Consider the following 20,534-nt stretch of genomic DNA (forward strand, 5'->3'; position numbering starts at 1 on the left):
ACATACACACACACATATCGATATGTATAGATCAGTTAAAAGGGTGTTTTTAAATTATAAAAATGAAAAGCTTGATACAAACTTTTCTGGCAAATATGCCAAAATTTTTGTCTGTTTCCAACATTTGGATAGAATTCCTTGATTTGACTACATCCCACAAGAATGCCTTCATTCCTTTTTTTTTTTTACTGGAAACTTCCAAACTGTTGACACCACAGATTTTAAAAAATAAACAGATGGGCATGTTTCCATGACTTCACTTTATGTTAAGGATATAAATATTCATCGAAATAAAAGACAATGTCTCTATTTTTTATTGCCTGTAAATAAAAGAATTTGTCAACGTCATTTTATCCATTCATCCATTGCTTGTTTGTTGACGTTAAACAGATCTATTGATGGCTGTGGTGGGAAATTCTTTAATCCTCAGTCCTAATTCTAGGTGATTTAGAGGGTTTTGAAAAATAAAAAAAATAAAAATGAAACAAAATTTTCATGAAAAGGCTTAGAGTTCAAAATGTCTAAAAATGTCAGATTAGAGAAATTTGTCATAATTATGAGAAGATGAATGAAAATAATTTTCAATGAAAACAACAACTTTTTTATTAAAAAAAAAACTTTTTTAAAAAATTATTTTACAGAGGGAAAAAAAGTATTTGGCCTAGAGTCGTACTGAAATTTAGCCAGAGGAAAGTTTGTTCTGAAGTTTGTCCTGCCTTTAATCTGGGCAAATTCAAGCTACAGCAAAATTATAGTTTCCAGTATCCCTTGAATTTCCAGTGAGTTCTGTTGAGAAGAAACCTCAGAATACAGTGACTCCACATTCTTAAATTTGAGACAGGATAGCATAAAAATCTTTGCTATTTAAATAATATCAGAAAAGCAGTTTGCTAACTCTCTCAGGCTCAGATTTGTAATTATCAGACCATAATCCATAGATGCAAAACGTTAAAGTCATTTTATAAAATAATGGAAGCCATTTACTTTCACATGATGATCTAGTATAAACTATTTGTCATTTTCAAATGAGTTCAATTCTCATACAGTCCTTTTGTATGACTAGTAATATCACAAAATGCATGATAAATATAAACTGCATGTTGGCAAACATAGAATCAGAAAGGAGCAAAGGTCTTTCACGGCAAATCAGTAAGTAGTGATTACATGCCAACTGAATACAAAGTTATGTGGTCAAATTGATAAAAGCAAATTGTTTATGTTAGTTGTTCTTTTTCTCCACTTACTGGTTTGGGTTGCTCAAGACTAATTTGTCCTAAGTAATTTTTGTGTGATATAATTTTATTAAATGTATATATTGGGGAGAAGTATTACAGTCTGGCTGGTGCTTTGCTCATGTCAAGGACACATAAATAGTTCATGTACCTCAGGATCTAACATTTTCTCTGTGGGCAATAGAGTCATACTGAGGGGCACTTATGGCAATGAACGACATGTGCTTTAAGTATTCGTAACAGGAACCCAAACAAGAGCAAGGTTTCATTGCAATACCTGAGATTTGAGCTGGGGCCACAGCAAGATTAAGTTAGTGTGTAGTTAGTAGATAGACCACGTAAGTAACTTTTTTAAAACAAAAGTGTAGGGGCACCTGGAGGGTTCAGTCGGTTGAGCATCCGACTTTGGCTCAGGTCATGATCTCCCAGTTTGTGAGTTTGAGCCCCACGTGGGCTCTGCGCTGACAGCTCAGAGCCTGGAACCTGTTTCAGATTCTGTGTCTCCCTCTCTCTCTCACTCTGCCCCTCCCCTGCTCACACTCTGTCTCTCAAAAATAAATAAACATTAAAAAAAATATTTAAAAAAAAAGTCTAGAAAGTGATGGTCTATTTTGGTTTCTAAAATATTTTTCAAGTAATCACTCTGATTTAGAATTTGCCTGTTGTATACAAAATGTCTTGAAATAGTAAGTGCCACGTATCTCAATGTGATCAAGATACAAAAACAAAAAAACAAAAAAACAAAAACCAAGTCATTTGGTGAAAATGTGCTGTGGCTATGAGAGAGAGGTGTGTGTATTACAGAAATGACCAGGAGAAAGTCAGCTCTGTGCTCCTTCCCTGGATGGAGAGATTCCCAAGCCACAGAACAAATACAAACGATTCCAGCCGAAATCAGTACAAATGTCATTTTCAGTGTGCAGCCAATTTCCAGATGTGGATTATTCAAGAATATGGGGGGGTTTTCTAATGCTATGTAATATTAACTGGGATACATTTTAATGACACAAAACTACTTTTAAGCTGAACATATGAAAGTTTTTTTTCTAAATAAAAAATTTTTTTAAAAAAAGGTTTTTTTTCTTATTTTTGTAGTTCGTTTCAGGATTTATTTATCTTGCAAAATATCCAGCTCCATTCTTACTAGCAGAGAGTCATAAAAATCCTCAAGAAAATGACAAATTTTATCTTCGAACAAAAAATTTTTTTCAAATTACTTTCATTAGTGATAACAAATTCTAGAAAAGAATATATTGAGTTATTCTCTGTCACACAGCTATTAGGGAATAAAATTGTGAGGTACTGTTTTCCTTAACAGATCCTTTTCAAAGACAAATGACTGAGAGAAACAGAATACCAGCAATATTTTTATTTCTTTTTAAAAAGAAAAATTCTTTAAAAAGAATTCAATTTTAAAAAGATAATTCTTTTTGTTGTGTTTTTTTGTTATATTTTTATTATAATTTGTATTAAATTCTTTTTATTATATACTTTTACGTAATTTTTCAGACGAGAACGTTAGAGACCAGAATATTAGTTACTTGCCCAAAGTCACAAAGCTAGGGAGTATTGTGTTATGAAAACATTAATTTATTTCTTGACACTGACCAGTATATATGATTCAATGTATAAATGTACTTTCTTATGCAAAGAAGAGTGTATTTAAAACACATGAACAGTATTGTTGGTTATGAGAATCTTTGAATTCTGAGATACTAGAGGAAAGCCTTGAAAGAGGGAAACAAATCAATTGTAGGTAAGAAAGAAAAGACTCTTGGCATGCCTGGGTGGCTCAGTTGGTTAAGCATTGCATTCTTGATTTCGCCTCAGGTCATGATCTCACAGTTGTGAGATCAAACCCTGTGACAAGCTCTTCACTGACAGTGTGGAGCCTGCTTGGGATTCTCTCCCTCTGCACCTGTCCTGCTCACGCACACACACACTCTCTCTCCTTCTCTCTCTCAAAATAAATAAATAAACATTAAAAAAGAAAGAAAGAAAGAAAGAGAAAGAAAGAAAGAAAGAAAGAAGGAAAGAAAGAAAGAAAAGACTCTTTGGATTGATGGATTGGACAGAAAGGGGTGTGAGGCACTTAAAAGTGGAAAAATCATCCTAGAGAGAACTTTTGCTAGTTTGTTTTGTTTTATTTGTTTTGGCAGGAGAGTATGACAAAGTGAAAAAAGATAATGGAATCATCAGGTCATGCTCTATGAAAGATTAGGAAAATTTCAGTCAGGGAAATCTTGTATGGCAAATTTGATGGATAGGATCAGAAAACACCATAGGTTATCGAAAGTTTCTACGGATGAAGATAAGGACAATCTCTAACTAGGTTCATTTTATAAATACACGCACTACCATCCCACTATGATACAATTTGCGATTAAAATAAGTTCGAGCGACACAGGATATTGGAGACTTCACCAAAACATAAAAATTAATATTTGACCGATAACTTGTATGTGTGGGGAAAGTATCTAGCATACCAGCCTTCGTACTGAGTAGCACGTGGTATGGGTGAAGCACTTCCAAAGAATGTGGTACAGAGACAAGAATTGGCCCAGTTAAAGCCACTTGACTGATGGGGTGGTGTGGTCAAATCTCCACGCGAGTGCCACTGAATGAGAAAATCTATACAAGACCTAGAGTTCGAATAGCATCTGGATTTAGGTGTCCCTGAATGAATCACACTGTTATACAGACAATCGTGGGAAGTACCAAACCTGAAGAGCTGCACACTACCCACGTCGTCTTGACTGCCTGCAAACGAGGTGATTTTATTCATCTGCCAGCTGATAAAAAATATATATATCCTTTCTATTAATAGAAAGAGCACTTGTTTAATTCACATTTAAACTCTGTCAACACGTAAGAGTTCAAAGTATTGGTAGAACATCAAGCACAGATCAATTCAACACAAGGACCTTTTAGAAGGACTTAGCTAAGGGCTCCAAAGAAAAGCCCATGCAAATATAAGTCTGCCTTTGTTCAAAGAGATTGAGAAAATTGGGCTTAAAAAGAAAGAATGTCAATATATGCAAGACACAACTTATTTGATGATTCATTGGCAGATATCAAAAGAAACTATGAATTTGGCGTAAATCAGTCTCTACGCTGGGACGTTAATGGATTAGAGAAAAACACTGGACTCAATGTAAAAAGACATGGATTCCAGTCCGAGGACACTTTTTGTTTTTTTTGTTTTTTTACCATCAGTATTATTTTGGGCAAGTCACTAAACCCCTCGAAATAAGCTTCCATCTATTGGTCTACATAGTTTTGCTCATAATTCTCGTTTTCGCCAATTCGAATGGTCTGAGAAGTTCAGTCCCTGTGCGGATTGGGCTCTGGACACGTATTTTCCTCCCGACCCACTCAGTGATGACTGAGCATCTGATGTTTCCTTTTTGTTATGTAAGTGCAACGTCTGTCACACGGTACGTATCCACTGGACATTGTGGAATGGAATCGAATCATGCACACAAGAAGGAATAAATAAGGTACCCACAAGATTATAAAACACTCAAAAAAAAAAGGAGAATATTAGAGAAGGCATAAGTAGGAGGAGAAAGAGGGCTGGAGAAGTCAAAAAAAACATAGACCTGCTGGTTTTCCATAGCTGGCTGAGAAGTTGTTTAGGGACCCATAGATTATGAAACACATACTTTTATTTTATGTTTTTTAATGTTTATGTACTTCTGAGAGAGAGACACACAGAGTGTGAGCGGGGAAGGGACAGAGAAAGAGGGGGAGACACAGAATCTGAAACAGGCTTCAGGGTCTGAGCTGTCAGAGGAGGGGCTTGAACTCAGGAGGGGCTGTCAGAGGAATGGCGAGATCATGACCTAGGCTGAAGTCAGATGCTTAACCAACTGAGCCACCCAGGCGCCCCATAAGATACACACTTTTAGATGCTACACCCTGGATTAGCCATCACACTATGTGCCTGACTTGCTGTTCTACTCTCTTCATGCTCTGAATGGTGATCCATAACAGTACCGCCTAAGAGAACTTTCAGCAACGATGGAAACTTCTATGTGTGCCCCTCCAATATAGCAACCTCTTGCCACATGTAGCTGTCGAGTACTTGAAATGTGGCTAGAGTAACGGAGGAACTAAATTTTTATTTTCACTTAATTTTAATTAACTTAAAATTCAATTAAATAGTCATATGTGGCTGATGGCTGCTGTATGGGACGGCACAGATCTGTAACTTACGGGGCCAACGAATGATCATATCCCTGCATGGAGCGGAGGAAAGCTTCTAAGACAGCATAGTGGCTCAAAATAATATGTGTCTGACACAAAGAACAGTTGTTATAAGGACTCCAATTTTCAAAACTATCTTAAGACTTTGATTTTCTATGACTTGCAACTTAACACATCTCTTCAATATGGCATTGCATCCTGTCACCAGAAATAGAAACAGAATTCGGTTTGCTCCATGGAACACACTCCTTTACCTTTCTGGGACTCGGTTTTCTCATCTGTAAAATGAAGTGTTGGACTTCATTAGATTGTGTTTAAATTCCATTTCAGCTGCGGGGACTGGAAGCAAATTTACATGAACTGCTGGGAAGCACTTGCATGCTTGATTTCAAGTCTCATCTGTGAATTCCTGTCTCATCATCAGGATCTCTCCGACATGTTTTCCTTTTCCCTCTGTGCCTCTCACTCGCCTTGTCCGTCCACAGTTCAAAAGATTTCTCCTGTCTGAATGATTGATCCTTCTTGATTTATGCTGTCAGAAAGGTTTGTTTAGATATAGTCCAGACATACTTGTGTGTTGCTTCTGCATTCTAATGAAGGAAGACAACTTCCAATGGATCAAGGTTATCAAAAAAAATTAGAACTTTAGTCAAAGATCAGAAGGAAAGAAGGACGTTATAAAATAAACTTGGGTTAAAGAACTCTAAGGTTTAAACCAAACCAAGACAGGAAGCATGTTTTTCTTTCACAAAATCAGACTAATTCTTATGTGAAGGGTTCTTTGCACATAAAGGACCTGCAGTTACAAAAATTCAGATTTTTGAAGTGGCTACTTGGAGTTTGTCAAAGGAAAACAATTCTGAAAATGCACTCTGGTCCCTCTGGCTCCCCAGGCGCTCTGCACCCTGAGGAAGAAAAAGGTTACACAAGCGCCACCTTTTGGAGGAAACAGCAATAGCAACAAGAGAGGCCAGATTTAAAGAACAGTAATTCTAGTTCATTCTCAAAAGAAAAAATGAAGCTGTTCCAATCTTATAATGCTTAGAAGTTTTATGCCACAGAGGTTTATAAATCATTCATCTGACAAATACAAATAAGGCGGGATTAAAACCTGGATTTGGTTTTCCTCGTTTGTTAACTGGTATATTTAAATAAAGTAAGTAAAGTATATCTGATTTTGTTTTAAAACAGTATGAAATAACCACAAAAGAATAAAAAGCCACCCAAAATGCTGATGTCATGATTCTCTTTTGGCCTTGCTCGTGAATATAGATCTACTGGGAATATTAATTATTTGCTCCCAATGACTCTGCCCTAGTGAAGACAATCCTTAACTTTAAGCAGTGTCCTTTTTTTTTTTTAATATTTAGAACGGAAAACTGGAAAGCCATATCCCTTAATTTTGCTAGAGAAGGAAATTCTTACTTTTATCTAAAACCAGAGGGAAATGGTGCCAGGAATCTGCTAAGTTTCTCAGACTTGTAGAATCAAAGGCTTTAGAGATCCAACAAAAGATGGTGGGAGATGTAAGCATAATTATCATTCAATATGTGTGAATGCCTTGTAAGTGTCCCAGGCATTATGGGCATGCCCCCTCCAGTGTCATAATGATCTCTGAGCAAAAGATTCTGCAACTAAACAATAGACAAGATTGACTTTTAAAATGTTTCAGGGATGGAGGTAGAAGGATGCCTGAATGTATCTGAAGCCACGTTGAGATATCCACATAACTGATTTAGAAATAGTTCTCACTGGACTGACACACTGAAGTCGTAAGTATAAAATACCCCTCTTTCTTTAATGTCTAATTCTTTCTCTGAAGAACCTTTCAAACATAATCAGTTAAAGGCATACAGGCAACTCCGATAAATGGGTGAGGGCTTCCATGTTTCTCTGAGTTCATTCTCCCCAAATTATTTTGTTTATGCAACAGCCTAACACATTCGAGAGCTAAAATTTTTTAATGTTCAACTTCAGCTGCCTTCTAACTCAGATTATGCATTTTTCCCTCAATGAAGGCTAAAGTCATAAACGCTGACATGATTTTAAAGTATGAGATGAAACCTGCCCTTGCTAATAACGGCTGTGATATTCTGAAGAACAATCTTCCCTGACTCTAGGTGCACTATCCTGACTTCTTGTATATCACTCCCTTCTCCACCCCACCCCGTAAATTTTAACTAAATTATTTGCCCTCAAATTAAATATGTGAGAGACGGATCGCTGAAGCAGCATTTTGTGTCTTATGCTCTGCCAACTAGGGATGTTAGATTCAGAGTTAAAATTGTTCAGCACGCCCTGTTGTGGTCGTCACTTGGCTCTCTGTTTCCCAAAACCTCAAAAATAGCTTATGATGCCATGTACCATATGTGGAGTAATAATTAGGCTTACCAGGGTGCTTTCTGTTGGAAATCTCTTTGGCATAGACGAAGCTATAAAATTCAGCTTTTTTACACAAAGTTATCCAGCTTTTTTACAAATGCTTTAAAGATCATAACTGTAATATCGTTCGACAACTTGGCACGCTTAGAGGTAACTAATGGGCACTTTTGGGTCTAGAGTTTTATGCATTTTTTTTTTCTTTTGGGACATCTGCCAGAATTTGGGAATCAAACCAATAGCACACATCCACAATCCTTGAACCTTGAAAAGAAAGTGAGGGCATATACTTTAAAAGTATCACGTAGGATTGATTTTCGCAAAAATAATCTGGGACTTCAAATGAAAAGCGAGTATGAAGACCTTCCAAGGAAGTTCAACATTTTGAGTGAAAATCCAGGAGCCCAGAGAGAATATCATATTGTTTTCCTAATTAGAATTCCTATATCTGGGCTCTCCTTATGGATGCATAAACTTGTTTAATTTGGCCACACACCCTCTGTTTGGGATTGCCCTCTTGCATTTAATTTGCACCCCAATCACAAACCAGAAACATATGTCCCAAATCACGTGTCTTCAGATCCTGCCACATTGTTGGTATAAAGCAGAGGCATCATCAGAAATGACTGCGAAAAATAAAACATTTAAATATTTATAGAGTAAGACCAGGATGGCTTTATCTTGGTTTTAGAGATCAACTAAGGGGACAAGCTTTATGCCTCAGAAGTAGTCTCTTTTTAGACACACACACAACACAAGGTGTATTTGTTTATATGAACAAGTCTAAGTAGGGTCCTTCAGAACAGCAAGACTGATAAAATGAGGAAAAAAAAATCAGAAAAAGCTGCTTATGACTGTTTGATAAATTTATTGTTTCTAAACTATAGCTTCCACCCAATCTTTATTTCTTCTGATACATGTTTAATTAAAATTCACAGAGGGTATAGGAAAAAACCGAGAAGCATAAATTTCACGTTGCAACTATATATCCAGAATGTTCCTGGTAGTTTTCAGCTCACTTTATAAACCGGTCTATTTTGTAGTTAGTTCTATGTGCTTTAGCCTACGTATGTTCTGGTATTTCAGTAAACCAGGATCCAAATGTTGTGTTTAGTTTCCTTTTAAAATTCAATTTTCTGTTTTCAAAATATAAAAAGTATTAGATATGTGTACCTATGTCTACACAGGTGTGTATGCATGTGTATGTGTGTGGGGTGTGTGTATGTGTAATTTGGGATCTATATGTGAGAAGGGTGGGATTTAGACACAGTGTGGTACCATTACCAGGAAACGGGTAGCCTTTTTTGACCCCATTAGAAAACGTTATAAAATTAATGCAAATAATTAAAAGCCATTCATATTCTCAACAGGGAAAGTATTAAAATACAGAAAAGTTCTTTGTCTACTTATACTTCCACAAAATGCAAAAAAATAATATTTTGTTACATAAAATGATATAGTAGGAGACCATGGGTATTAAATCAGAGATTAGGGTCTGAATCTTATTTCCACTGTTCTTTAATATCTAAGATCTTGTGATCCTGGGAAGCCACGAAGCTCCCGAAGCCCTACTTTTCTAGAGAAAAACTTGAGTCTATGGGCTGTGGTGAGGATTTAGTGTGGTTACAAAGACATAGCTTTTAGAGACCTTGCAATTTTCCTGTGTTTTTTTTCCCACAGACGACACTTAGTAAATATTTGTTTTGCTTATTTTAAAAGCCTAAATACTTTTCACTTGAAACCGCCCTGTTGCACAAGGTGAATTCGCACTATTGGTACCCTCACATTGAAACAGAAATGAAAAAAATGGCCTTTAGGATGCCTCTCTTGTTGTTGTTTTGTTTTGTTGTTTGTTTGTTCATTTGTTTGTTTTTTGAAACAAGCTCCTTCTGAAGCTTTGCAAAAACGACCTTCCTCCAGGAGGCCCTCACGGATACACTCCACCCATCTCATCTAATCACATTTAGCCCAGAATGCATTTAATCAGCTTAAAATCCACAAATGAACAAGTCACGTCTAAAGTGCTGTGCAGCCATATTTGTGATAGCAGCAGATGGGCCATAAGCCTTCCTTCTATTCATTTATTCACTCATCCATTCATTCATTCACCATTTAACCATTTATCCAACAAATGCTAAGGTTTAAGTGTGTAAGAGTCTTGGATTTCTCTGGAAAAACTGGAGAAAGCAGGCGATGCAAGTGTGCGTAATTGTCCTACTGAACTTCTCAAAATCTTGAGCAGTTTTCTCTATTCACGTCACGCTCTTGCGTGTGAAGTAGGCAATCGGAGATGAATGAAGAGGATGATACTCTCCACGGCTGTCGGGTGTTTCACCGTCCAGGTAGGGCCGTTAGCTCATTGGATCGTGACAGCCCCAGGAGGCCATTATTCTCAAATCAGAAAGGCCCAGAAACATGTCCAGGCTGATAAGAAGTGACATTGGCTTCAATGTTTATGCCTCAGAAGTAGCTTTCCTCTGAAGGCACTGCATTTAAACTTGTATTTGTAATTGTTATTTTTATTCCAACAAGAGGGCTCCAAATACATATGGATTTTGAGCCTGGTATGCTTCTACTACACCTGTACTGCTTTTAGTTTTTTTCTTTTCTTTTTTTCATTATATTATGAAGCTATTGCTTTTAGCAATAGTTTTGAAAATATCCAAACCAGTAGTCAGAAGTATACTGTGCATTTTAGTTACACTGAAAATCTTTTTACAATGGTGATTCCCAAGTTCTTACCCTCCAGAACTTCTGTTTCAGTAGGATTTGCAACGGAAGAATAAATAATATACACATATATACTATATAATACATATTGCTTTTATATATCATGTATGTGATATATAAAAATATACAATCGTATATAATATATGAATATTATGTCATCATATATATACTCAGGTCAGCCATGCCATAGGTATAGCTGATCATTCAGAACTGTTTGGTAATGACTTTGCCACCAAACTTCAGTTTCAGTGTCACAGTGGCCACAATAAAAATGTTGAAGTCATATAGATTGGTCCTAAAATAAAATGTAAGTGGTCCCCACATCTCCACATTATAGACTCTGATATGCAGTACTTTTAGACCTTTTACTAACTCACCTTACTTCTCGTCAACTCCTGCCTCAGCTTTGACCTCTGCTGCTTCTACAGGACCCCTGGTTCACACCAGCCACCTGCCCCTTCATTCCTCCAGTCCATCTGCCATAAAGTCAGCACTGCAATACAGTAATAGAAATCTTTAGAGAAACCATCTGCTGCCTAATATTCTCTATCATCAGCCAAGGTTATAAGCGTTGCCTTTACATTGTGTGGCCTGGGACCTCGAAGACACAGGTTCAAATAACATAACATCATCATCATCATCATGGCCCTCAGAACCACAACATTCAAATAGTTTTTCACCAATAAGGTGAAAGAGTATAATACACTCCTTTTTCCTCCTCCCTTTCCCACCATTCAACCAAATCCAGTCCTGGATCAAAGATTCTGGAAAATATCACTCTCTTTAAGCTTTAACCAACTCAGAATGGAAATGCAGCCAGGACTCAAAATAAATTATGCAGAGATATTGAATATAATGGAATAGGAATGTGGATTGAAAAGTAATAGAAATGTATATGCTATAGGGCTAGTTGAAAGTGTTAAAGGTAATCATTACTCAATGAGGAATTAAAGGAGTGAAAATAAATCTATTTTCCACCTATGTTGCTAAATGACAAAGATTTTTTAGTGTTTACCATATAGTACTTCTAATTTTATAATAATTACAAATTTAGAGTATATTTGATATAAATATTTATTCCCCAATGCTAAATCATATTTATTATTCAAAATACATATTTAAATACAACCATTTAAATAATCGTTTGAAGTACTAAGCTGTTTAAATGATTTAAATGATATGTATTTAACATATATATATAATCATCGTCCTTCTTCTAAAAGATTTATATTTATGTAATTATTTTTCAAATAATTTGAGACCTCACCATGTGTATTATTTTATAAAGTAAATCTTAACAAGATGATGTGAATGGTTCTGAAACCAAAATATATGTTATATGTTGTTCAACAACACAGCGCTCTCTAGAAGTACTTAAACTTGATAGAATAACCCAGCACCACCACCTGCTGTTTGATACAGAAAATTCAACTTAGTGAGCTCACTTTTAGCTTGATCTAGTTATAAATTATCATGGGGATAAAGTGCCATTATCTTCCTTATCTCTCAGATTTTAAGGTCTTTAAATAATGTATGTCTTGAGCAGATACAGATTTTAAAATACACCGATATTTCAAAGGGAAGAGATAAACAGAACAAAACAAGGAAAGCCAAATCAGATAAATAAATACCTTGAACTTGAGCACTCTATTGTACTCTAAACATAAGAGACTGAATTATCCTACTAAGGAATCCCATAAGCTTTTCATCTTAGTGATTTCAGAGACTATCCACGTCTTTCCTCTGTGTATTTATTACTGGTAACTGGTATACGACCAATGTAATACAGAGGGAAAACATGACTTCTTAAATTAAGACAAATTTGGATTTGAATTCCAGCCTTTCCACCTGTTAGCTTTAAGCTCAGTCCAATTATGCAGCCTCTCTAACCCCCCTGCTGCAGATTTGACAAATTGGGATATCAACATGGACCTAGGGTGTTATGTGAAGCACTGGGGACACATGTTAGGCACTAAAAAATGGCATCTCTGATGATATTATTTTGTCCACAATTGACATATATAAGAAAAATTTTAAAACCTAGGCTTTTACATTTTTGAATGAAAGTTGATTAGCATGTCCGTTTCTGCAATGCGTTGCGATGTGCTTCAGTTAAATTAACTAGTTGATTTCATTTGTAATCTTTTGAGTTCTCTATATATCCTTGGCAACAGAATAGAACAGTATCACTCAAATCCCAAATTTGGGAAGTTCAAATCAGACCAGACCATGGACAGATGAGAGGGTTATCATGAGAAGATGTAAGAGGTTTTGTTTCTCAAATAAGCATAAAGTGTGGAACTTGAGTCAGACAGTCAACCTGATTGAAACATCAGATTTACTGCAGACAAGCCTTACAATTTCAGTCTACAATCCAGTTGGGTATTATCTTTGACAAGAAGACTCTGAAGGAAGTAGTCCAAACACATGTTTCATGGATATATTTGGATTCATCCTATGATGCAAGGTCACTTTGGAAAGCATGAATCTGCCCTCATGGACAAGCTTCCAAAAGATTTTAAAAAAATGGATTTTTATCCTGTTTTCTGATCTAATCTCATAGAAAGTAGTAATTTTTTGAAACTTCATTATTATCCTTAGGGTAGTAATACTGTGAATAAGGTCATCACTATGAGCCTTCTGTACAAATTCAATTAGATGAGAAAAATTAAATAGATCTGTATCATGGAACTTTTTGGTACTACATAGAATTATACAATGCATGGATGAAAATATAAATATGGAGACGGATGAATAGACACAGGGATGGACGGATGGAGAGACTTCAGAAAAGAAGCTTAGCAGGGGAAAAACGAAAGCTGTTCCTTACATTATAATTCCAACTAATAAAGATAAAAGGAATGATAGAAATAGAAAATCACTATTTGGAAACCACCTTCATAATAAACTTTCAGGTAAGAATTATCTATGGATTTGTATAGTTGAAAGTATAGTTGAAAAGTAGGATGATTACATAATCTCAGAGTACCTCTCACCACCATATTTATTAATTGCAAATGGAAAATGGTAACTTTAAGTTGGAGAAAACTGGCAGATAATACCTGTACTAAGTGGCCAAAGTTGAAATTACCATCCCACTAATAGCACATCGGCATGAACCAAGAAAGACACATTATCCCTGTGGCATTCCTGCCCCATATGCATTATTTGAATTTAATAACAAGGAAATATCAGAAAAACCCAAACTGAGAAACATTTTACAAGATAACTGGCCTATATTCCAAAAACAAAAACAAAAACAAAAACAAAAACAAACAAACTAACAAACCCCAAATCCTTAAAAGACAGAGAAAAACTGAGGACCTGTTTCAGATTAAAGCAAGATAAGGAACATGATAATAATATGCAACGTGTGATCCTGGATCAGGTAAGAACATTAGTGGTACAAATGGATGAATTGGAACATATGGCTTCTAGATTAGATGCTAGTACTATTAATATTAATTTCTTCATTTTATTCATTGTAATGTGGTGAGACAGAATATGTACACTAATGTATTTAGATGGAAAGGGTATTATGCCTGAAAATTACTTTCAAATATTTCATCAATAGAATATTTAAATATATTTTACCTATATTTATATTTATATCCATAGCCATGCCCAGGGGGTCGGGGAGAGGAGAGAGAGAGAGAGAATGGTAAAGCAAACAAAGATGTTAAAAGCTGGGAGATCTGGGTTAGGATATATTGAAACTCTTTACTAATTCTGCAATTCTTGGACATCTGAAATTATTTCAAAATTAAAAACTGAAAATGGTAAAAGAAAGAGAAAGAAGGCAAAGAGGAAAAGAAGGAGGCATGGGAGGAGAATGGGGGTAGTGAGGGGGATGAGGAGAAGGGTTTCCCTTTTCAGAAGGTCTTAGAGCAAAATCCTCTCATTCCTAACTATTCTATAACCTCAGCGATAGAAGCATCAATATATTGAGTAATGAAAATGTGGATGGGAAAGAAGAATAAAGAACCAGGAGCTGGAGTTTGGGATGAACAGCACAACTAATTGAAAGCATTTCCTGAACTGTAAGCTCTGCGAGGAGAAGAAACAGGTTGGTTTTTGCTCACTGGTCTTCATCTAGCTCTGATACAATGCCCGGCACCTAGGATGTGCTCGGTAAATGTGTATTAAAGGAATAATGTACAATTTCTAATTTGTGATTTGTCCAACTCTTACTCTCCTCTTTTGCAATGGTCCTGACACATTCCTAAATTCTGTTCACTAAACATACAGGGATTGTAAGCATAGAATTATTCAATTCGAGCAACCTTTTCAAGAGAGGAAAACTAACTTATGTGAGATTGAGAAAGATGGACTCTGACATTACTCAGTAACGAAGCCCAGGCATATCTTTGCTGGCCCATGCTAAGAGGAAGGTCTGTGGTTAACTCACATTCCTTTTCCCCTACTGAGCACTTGTAAATTTCCTTGAACATTAATTTAATATTAATAGCCTTAAACAGCTGTGGGAGAGTTGTGGTAAAAACAAGGCGGCTTGTAGAGAGCAGTGTCATATTTCAAACCCAAATCCAAGGTCTCAGCAACGTCTAATTTTTTGGAATGTGAGTTGTGAAATTTGAAATTACTAGAATAATTGGAAGTGCCAGAGAACACTGGATGAGTGGTAATTAAAGTGGACGTGCAAACCAGCCTGAGGGGCAAGGTGTGGCAAGAGGTGTCCCGAATCTGCCTCGAAAACTTAATCTCTATTCTTGATGACATCTGCATTTTCCTTTATATTAGATGGTAACTAAACCGCCAAGTCTGAGAATGCCTGCAAGCCTTCAACCTAAGGCAATTCCTTAAATAGAGTTCTCAGGATGACTTCAAAGAGATATCACATCTCCACACTCTACCAGTAGCTGATGAATGCCAGGCTGGGTCCTTCCCTCGCTGCCACCCAATTCATACCCCCAGTAACACCTATGCAAGGGCCTGGAGCACAAGGTTGTATGCGTGACAGCTATAGTGGGGTTTTATTTTGTGGTTATATTTTATTGAATAGGGTTACTGAGACGTAACTGACATAAGATAATTGCACATATTTATTGGGTAGGATTTGATGTTTTAACATATATACACACCATGTTTGAATGTATATACCCCCCTGGCACCATCACCACAATGGAGATACTGAACAATCCTATCACCTCCAAAAAAAAGTGTCCTCCTGCCCCTTTGTAACCCCTCTCTCTTGCCCCTCCCCATCTTCCTTTCACACAAGACAACCACTCATTGGCTTTCTTCCACTATGTGTTAAATGTCATTTGCTAAAATAGAACCATACTGTCTTATTTTACACGGCTTCTTTAATTTAGCATAGTAATTCTATTGACATTTACATTCTCCATGTTGTAGTACAAATTCCTTTTCACTATAGACTAACCCTCTGTTTTATAACACACAACTTGCTTATCCATTTATCTGCTGAACATATGGAATGTTTGTAGCTATTAAAAATAGAGCTGATAGTAATGTTTACGTAAAAGTGTTTCTAAAGACATAGCTTTCATTCCTCTTGAGTAAATAACTAGGAGTAGAATAGCTGAGTTTATGTTTAACTATTTAAGAAACTTCAAAATATTTTCCAAAGTGGTTATAATAGTTTTGCATTCCTAACAGGAGTGTATGACATTTCGAATCCCCCAAGAACTTTGCCAACACTTAGTATAGCAGGTCTTTTTTTTTTTTTTTTTTTTTTTTTTTAGGGATATATTGTTAGCTCATTGTGGTATCTCGTTAATTTGTTATCTCCAAACTAACTAGTGATGGTGAGTATCTTTTAGCGTGTTCCTTTGTCATCAGTACATGTTTTAGTGATTTATTCAAATATTTTGTCCATTTTTAGTTGGATTGTTTATTATCGTTGTAAGAGTTCATTTCAGTTCTTTACAATTCCCCTTATCCACAGGGAATATGTTCCAAGACCTCTGTGGATGCCTGAAACTGTGGATACTCCCAAACCCTATATATACTGTTTTTTTTTTTTCCTCTACAGTAGTATCTATGACAAATTTGTAAATTATATGCAGTAAGAGATTAACAACAATAACCAATAATAACACAGGACAATTTTAGCAACACACTCCAATAAAAGTTATGTGAATGTGGTCTCTTTCCCTCAAAATATCTTATTGTACTTTATTCACCCTTCTTGTGACGATGTGAGACCATAAAATACCTACGTGATGCGATGAAGTGAGGTGAGTGACGCGGGCACTATGACATGGTGCAGGCTACTATTGACCTTCTGACAACAGGTGAGAAGAAGGATCATCGCCATCTGGATCACCATTGACTGTGGTACAAAGTGAAACTGTGGATATTGGAGGATTGCTGTGTATCTTCTGAAGACGTATCCTTTATCATGTATCATGAAGCATATCATAGGCACATAAGTGCTTTGCAAATATTCTCTCCCTGACTGTGACTTGCCTTTTCATTTTCTCAACAGCATCTTATGAAGAGTAGATGTTTTTATTTTATTTTTTTTAACGTTTTATTTATTTTTGAGACAGAGAGAGACAGAGCATGAACGGGGGAGGGGCAGAGAGAGAGGGAGACACAGAATCGGAAGCAGGCTCCAGGCTCTGAGCCATCAGCCCAGAGCCCGACGCGGGGCTCGAACTCACGGACCGCGAGATCGTGACCTGAGCTGAAGTCGGACGCTTAACCGACTGAGCCACCCAGGAGCCCCTAGATGTTTTTAATTTTAATGAAAAGCAGTTGCTCAATCTGTTCTTTTATGGACCATGCTTTTGTTTTGTTTTGTTTTGTTTTGGTGTTGGGATAGGTGCGAATTAAGAGGGCTTATGCAAGGTGCTGAAAAGTGAAGGAAGGTTAATTCATCTAAAATTTTGTGAAAAGTGTGTACCATAAGTTGTACTCCAGGGCCTAAAATATATTACTTGATGTGACTACACAGCAAGAGGTCAATAATTAGACTGTGACTAGAGTACTCGCTGTTCGTCTTCGTTATGCTATGTGTCTGATTCCAGGGAAGCCATAAGTATTGAGGAGTTCCCTATGCATGGCAACTGGTGTTGATTGATGCATGGCAACAATCAAATGTGTAGGGAAGATCAGAAGACCAACTCAAGGTTAGTCGGTCAAAATCTCCATGAGACCGAACGGCTCTTGGGCAGGAGGGCTGCTTTGAGTGGCCCACTGGATGTGAAACACAGTACGCCCCCAAACAACAATAGGGTCTGAAATGAAGTGGAAATTGTAACGAGAATATCAAAATACATCATGAGCTTCTGGTGAAATGCACTATTAATATAGAAAAGTTTATCACAATTCTCTAAATCAGTAACTTTTTAGACTACACAATAAGAATGAACTCTACAATTAACAGGAAGCTATTGTCTTTTTGGAGAAAGAAAGCTTCAAAAAAAAAAAATGTGGGGGACTTTTTAAAGCCTGGATCAAATATCCTTCAAAACCATCTTATTCTATTTATTCTAATGACATATTTAACAGGTATCATTATAACATTTGAAATGCACTAAATTCACTGGATAATAGATATAATAATTTCAATTATTTGTCCATTCAACATGTGTAACTTGAGCAACAGTAGCATTCCAGAAACTGCTGTAAGCATTGAGGATACACCAGAGAACAAAACGTACATTAAGTGGTAATAAATGCTATGAAGAAGAATTAAACAAAGAAGGAAATTAGAGGTTGATGGCGATGTGCTATTTAAATAAGAGGATAGAAAATTTGGGCACCTCACTGGCTACTTTCTATCGAATGTACCTCACTTGTCTTTAAATTCAACAACCTCTTTGCAAAGTAAATTCTTTTTAGAATTCTGATTTTTTTCAAGTATACATTGATGAGGGATCATAAGGCAAGCTGAAGGCAAAATACAAGCTGACAACACCCCTTCCCCTCCCCCAGGTGGGATATATGTGATATTCCTTGGACACTCTTGGCTGCCCAAGAACAAAGGAAAGGAAAGAAACAAATGGTTGACTGATAGAGATCAAAGTCATGCAGGACAAGAGTCTCCTTCAGTTTACGAATAACTCAGTAAACTGCAAGAAAAAGGAAATCTTATCCATAGCCTAATCTCCGGAAACCTATAGACTCTGTTTCCTGGAGCTCTAATATCACCCTCATCAAGATGTAAGGGTGTTTAAGTGCTTGCAATGGTGATGCGGGAAACAAAGGCAAATGAAAAATTAAATTCCCTTACCGCCTACAGTCCATTGACAAGTCCTGAATCAAGCATAGTGACCTTTCTCTAAGCGCTCAGCTGCCTCGATGATGACACTATGCCAGGGGCACAAGGGAATCTTGGCTTAACATTATCCTGCCCCGCCAGGATCCTGTAAATCTCTTTAAACACGTAAAAATTCCTTTGCAAACCTCCTTTATCTTTACCCCTCAAGTATACGTTGGCATTATATTATACTCCAAGCACATGGCCCCTGATATACATCTGAAGGAGCTCATGACTAAGGTTTTACTAACAGTGGGAGTGCCTGGGTGGCTCAGTCAGTTAAGCCTCCTCAGCTCAGGTCATGATCTCGTGGTTTTCGAGTTAAAGCCCTGCATGGGGCTCTGTGCTGACAGCTCAGAGACTGGAGCCTGCTTCAGATTCTGTGTCTCCCTCTCTCTCTGTCCCTCCCTTGCTTGCGCTCTCTCTCTCTCTCTCTCTCTCTCTCTGTCTTTCAAACATAAATAAAAAGAAACATTAAAAAAAAACAGTAATAAATGACATTTTTCTAACAACAGCTAGCCTCAAGTTCTGGAAACCTTGCTTCCACAATTCCTTAGAAACGTACGCTGTCCCTAACCAACCCCCCCATTCCCAACCTGTAGATATATAATCAGTCACTCTTCACAACCCCAGGGCAGCTGTTTCTGCCCATGGTTCCTGTCCCTGCACTTTAATGAAATCACCTTTTGCACCAAAGATGTCTTCAAGAATTCTTTCTGGGCCGTCAATTCCAAACCCCATCATCACTCCAAAACCCCATCACCCATCATCAATGGCTTTTCACATACACCTCATGAATTTCAACATGTCTCTAATCTTTGGGCAGTCACAGGTAGAGCTCTGATCTGTTCAGGTTCAATCCATAACATTTCAAGAGGGCTTATATTTCAATTTCTCATCATCCACTCAAAAATATGAGAAGGATAAAAGGAAAGACCTTTTGAATTTGAACATAAGAAAGACAGATAAAAGCTGTATGTTTATAAAGTTTTCCTCGGAGACAATTTAGAATTGTTAGCAATACTTGTCATTACAAGAACAAATTGAAAAATAAAATTTGTATGTAATTATTTCTGTTAATTTACTGTAAACCCTAAGTGGTAAAATACATTGTCAAGAATTCCTGCCTTATAAAGTTGTCCTCTGCAATACACTTTCAGCCTTTTTCTATTTATAAGAGTTCTTGCAATATTTTGTTCTTGGTGTTTTTCAGAGAAAAGAGGAAATACGACATGCCTGTTATTTACATTAGTTAAGCAAGGGAGAAGTATGCTTATACAAGCAACCCGCACCTGCAAAGGTAATGCAACAATTTATAAACACTATTTTGGTAACATTAGGTTTTTACCAAAATGCTGACCTAAATTTCCTTTGCTCTGTTTTTGTGCCATGTCAAATAGTTCATTGGTTCTGTGTGGGCCTTAACCTAAGACAGTTGTATATTTCCAGTTGTAAAAGCATCCTTGCAGTTTAATTCAGACTGATTTAAAAATTAGTAGATGGACCTTTCTTATTTTCTGTGACAAGGCATGTAATTCTTCTTCCTCCATGGTCAGGAGTTTAAGGAGAAGAGGAGAAGATCAAGAAAAGGTTAGGTGTAGCAAAGCAAATCTCCAGTCAGAGATAAAGCCAACAACAACAACAACAACAAAAAAAAAAAAAAAAAAAAAAAAGGATAGGATTATGTGTCTGGGTTTCTTTTATGAAGAACAGATTTTTCTAAGGAACCTTCCATT

At 36.6% G+C, this 20,534-nt stretch overlaps 1 long non-coding RNA gene across 1 annotated transcript in view; it reads right to left on the bottom strand.

Moving 5' to 3' along the window:
- The window catches only part of LOC125919407 (uncharacterized), a 78,651-nt gene that overhangs the window by 33,368 nt on the left and 24,749 nt on the right, over positions 1-20,534 (bottom strand). Inside the window, exon 3 of the long non-coding RNA XR_007456765.1 lies at positions 10,928-11,043. This is a non-coding gene — a long non-coding RNA (uncharacterized LOC125919407). The remainder of the gene's footprint in view (positions 1-10,927; positions 11,044-20,534) is intronic.

The sequence above is a fragment of the Panthera uncia genome, chromosome B4 (assembly GCF_023721935.1).
Source record: "Panthera uncia isolate 11264 chromosome B4, Puncia_PCG_1.0, whole genome shotgun sequence".
NCBI classification, from domain to species: domain Eukaryota; kingdom Metazoa; phylum Chordata; class Mammalia; order Carnivora; family Felidae; genus Panthera; species Panthera uncia.